Genomic DNA, 4195 nt, shown 5'->3' with positions numbered 1-4195 from the left:
CATGGTGTCTCTCTGGAAGGACAGGACAGAGAAAAAGCCACATGGAATCGGCTTTAATGCGTGCACGATTACAATAAAAGGAAGCCGGAAAGCAGGCGGCTTGCTGTAATGCTATTTAGCGCAGCCCTTATTGAAAAGCAACTGGATACACAGGGAAAGAGTAAAGGTGACATGGTACGGGAAGCCAAAAGGTGCTGAGGAAGACCCATAACTGTCTGATTTTTGTTCAGCGAATGTCTGTTTTTTCCTGTCGTTTTTTGACTAAATTTAAACCATCTGGTTGTACAAAGCTTGTGTATATTGAACTCAACATTAAAGAAAAAAATGTCCTGTATTATATTGAAGTCCCGATGTATAATAAAGTACTTAATAAATATAATTGCTTTACTGCAGGTGCAATGCCTACTTACTGTACTGTTTGATTTTGCTCATTCTTGACTTAATCAAGGTTTTGCTCACGTCTGAATGGGGATGAGGCAGAAGGAATTGGACGCTTTCTGTCACAATCCATTAACGGTTTGATTTGGCCGATATTGTTTCATTGTCAAGGGTTTTATTATTTTTGTTCGCAGCTCAGGGTTTATTTTAAGTGTCAGGGACCTGATGTGTTCATACTCACATCTGGGATTCTGACAATCTCTGCAGTAAATAATGGCAAAAGCCATTTTCTCTTTCCTCTATATTACCCATTTCCTCTAATTCTACGAGTATAATTAATATTATAACATGTATGACGTTCAGAAAGTACCGGAACTTAAAACTAGCTCGTCCATAGTGTATGAGGCGTTTCGGGTTAATTAAATCAAGCTACGTGTGGTTATTCGGTTATTAGAAGATCTCTTGTCGTTCTCCTTGCCAGCCTGAGGGTTTATTCTTCGGCCTTGTTAGCTGCATCTACGTCCACAACACGCAGGCGCCCTCCGTTCGCGCTGATTTACCTCGGCATGGCTAAATCTGTGTGCATCACCGGAGGCCTTTGAAAGGTCCATCGGGCGCAGACTACAAGCAGATGCACTGACGTCCAAAGCAGAGCATTTTATGGCCTTCAAACTTTCTCCTGACGCAGTCCTATCTGCAATCGACCGAGCGCTTCCTGTCATCCTTTCAGGCCAGGTTGGTACTCAGCCTTTTTGACCCGGATTCTCTTTGGGATCTTAACCTTTGACCATGTCCGCATCTTCGGCTTCACCCCGAGGTGTTGGCCAGCTGAAGTTGAACCATAGATGGTGCTCCTTCATGAGAGGAAACAGATGGAACATGTTTATATATTCCTTAAGGCGAACGTCATTGATCTAAGTCGGGGAGATGACACATTTTGGTTTCTATACACCTGTTTCCCTTCGATTTCTCATGAGGGTCAGTTTCTTTGCTGGGTTCCAACCTGTGCAAAACCATCTGACCGATTTGTCAATAATGGCTGCCACCTTGTGAAGAACACAATGCAGAAACGAGATCCACGCACGCTACCACAGATGCCACTCACTATTTAACGTTTCGCTTATGCTTGCCAAAATGCGGGAGGTGGGTTTTTCTTGTTTAGCTAGCAACTAGGCAAGATCCTAGTTGAAGTACTATTGAATAGATTGCCACATCCAATCTCTCAATGTGTAATAGGTTTCGTTTCCCACTGGCCTCTAGAAAGTGATAAAGAATTTCCTTATTTAACTGCAAGCGTCTGCTGTGTAGTGTGGACGCGTCAATCGAAGTGTCCAATTGCTCCTAGCAACGATTGACCCACTTTGATCCATTTCCGGGGCGGCATGGTGGTGCAGTGGTTAGCACTGTTGCCTCACACCTCTGGGACCCAGGTTTGAGTCTCCGCCTGGGTCACATGTGTGTGGAGTTTGCATGTTCTCCCCATGTCGTTGTGGGGTTTCCTCGGGGTACTCCGGTTTCCCCCCACAGTCCAAAAAACATGCTGAGGCTAATTGGAGTTACTAAATTGCCCGTAGGAGTGCATGTGTGAGTGAATGGTGTGTGTGTGCCCTGCGATGGGCTGGCCCCCCATCCTGGGTTGTTCCCTGCCTCATGCTCATTGCTTCCGGGATAGGCTCCGGACCCCCCGCGACCCAGTAGGATAAGCGGTTTGGGAAATGGATGGATGGATGGATGGATGATCCATTTCCTTGGCACCCCAGCACTGGAAATTCTGGCAGGACCGAGGATTTGCATGGAGATAGATTTGTCCAAGCTGATCTCTAGGAATTCTATCTGACATGCTGCACAGACCTGATTGGATGGTACCATGGGCGATAGCAAGAACCACTTTCCATGGACGTCCGAACGCAGCCTGATCGCCTATTTTAAAATTACAGGGGAATTATATATATTACATATAGGTTCCTCATTATGCTCTCGCATTATCTTTAAATGTTATTCAGATTCAGCTTTTTTCTCCAAATAATGCTTTCAGCAAAAGGACGCAGAACTCTTTATCAGCACGATCCACATGCTGACTTATTGGATATGCATTTATATACTTAGTGTTGCATGCAAAATCTGAAATAGTTTTATATAGTTATTCTGAATATAAAATCATGGCAATGCTGCTCAGTTAAGCCAGCTAAAATGTAGCCTTTTTACTCAATACAACAATTCAATGCCCAGAAGGTGAACTGGGCACACATGTTACCAAAGCAGACGATTAAAATGTCTGTCCAGTATAGCGTTATATAGTCGAAAAGGCAAATGTCTTCATGCTGCCGTTTTGTCTCCCTCACGTAGGACTTCATCAGTCCGTCGGATACAAAATTAGTTTTCCCTCCAAAAGAACACGGGCCTTAATGAGTCTGGCCTCACACTGGATTTCACACTCAGTAGGACCAAATCAGGCTCATTGCTTTTTGGTGCACACATCACATTGTCTTTTGCTATCATTTTTCCTTCTGAAAAACAAAGGAATTCACACTTATTCCATATAACTGTGACTGCTGGAAGCAGTTATCAATGGCTAAGGCAAGCATAGAAATGCATTTTCTGTGACTAAATGTTGCAAGATCACACATTTTCGGTTCATACCTTCCTCAGAAAAAGAATCAAATAGCAGTATTTTTTATACTTTGTACTTTTTTGTACTTTTTTCTTTGCATATATTAGCAATCATAATATCTAAGACTTGTAAATAATCACTGCAAACGCAGTAAGTACAGCTAGAAAATGCTGGAAACCAAATTCAGCATCTTGGCCTCTCTGAGCTGCAGTATTCATGAGTGTCCTGATCACAGATCACCTGCCACACTGAACCTAGACTGAACGCCACTAACTAAAATTCAAACTCGGACATCAATGAATTTGTTTGCCTCATACAAACTGTGGTGGAAGCTTTTTTACGTTTAGCAATTAACATGACAAACATGCTCCATCTATAACCAGCGCTCTCTGTGTACTCTGAGCATCTGCAATAAAGAATGACACTCAGGAAGAGGCAAAGCTAAATCCCAGTTATAGAATATAAAGCAGATGTATTCTTCACACTCTGACAGAACAAAGATGGAGAAAAACAGCACAGCGCAGATGGAGGTGAGAACCGCCTGAATCTTGGATTGGAATTTGCTTTTGTTAACCTTATACATTTATTAAAGGAAACAGCACAGATAAATTATTCCCCGGCGCACCTGCTTGTTCACTTGTACTCGTCTCAAACTGGTTTCAGACGACGCTAATCCATTGATGGATTATCAAAGTAACTTCAAACCGCGGGTGGATTTCCTGCATGTCATCAGCAATTGATGACTTTACTTGAACTTGGGCTTAATATTCCCAAAGCGAAACACGACTGATGAGACGCGTTGACTAGGCTGATCCCCCGTAAGCATCTTGATTTATGGAGCAATGAGTGAGATGAGATTCTTACATTTGACTTGATGACCATAGATAATGATTAGGAAGACAGGCCACCTTTATGACATCACTCAATGTCAGGTAGATCCAGTGAAGAGACTATATGTTTTGTTTTTAGGCAGACTAACATTGATTTAAAATAATAATAATAATAATAATAATAATAATAATAATAATAATAATATTGGCCGCAGTCAGTAGCAGTGTTGTTCTCCCCCTTCTCTCCAGTTCACACTTCCTGTTCTTCTTCTCTGGGTTTCCTGCCAATATCCCAGTTTCCTCTGAGTCCTAAGATAAGCTGTCAGGTGACTTTCGACCTGTAAACGGCCAGGACTGTGAGCTTGCGTGCACAGGT

At 42.6% G+C, this 4195-nt stretch overlaps 1 protein-coding gene across 3 annotated transcripts in view; it reads left to right on the top strand.

Moving 5' to 3' along the window:
• Positions 1–405, top strand: part of LOC125720456 (ankyrin repeat domain-containing protein 50-like) — a 34920-nt gene extending 34515 nt beyond the window's left edge. For all 3 annotated transcript variants that reach the window (XM_048995913.1, XM_048995911.1, XM_048995912.1), the window contains one exon: positions 1–405. This exon is cut by the window's left edge and continues 1419 nt beyond it. The gene's annotated coding sequence lies outside the window, so the exon portion shown is untranslated.
• Positions 406–4195: the final 3790 nt, after the last annotated feature.

Source organism: Brienomyrus brachyistius, chromosome 25, assembly GCF_023856365.1.
Source record: "Brienomyrus brachyistius isolate T26 chromosome 25, BBRACH_0.4, whole genome shotgun sequence".
Classification (NCBI taxonomy): Eukaryota; Metazoa; Chordata; class Actinopteri; order Osteoglossiformes; family Mormyridae; genus Brienomyrus; species Brienomyrus brachyistius.
The sequence above is the reverse complement of the archived record's forward strand: the minus strand, read 5'-3'. Positions and strand labels throughout refer to the sequence as shown.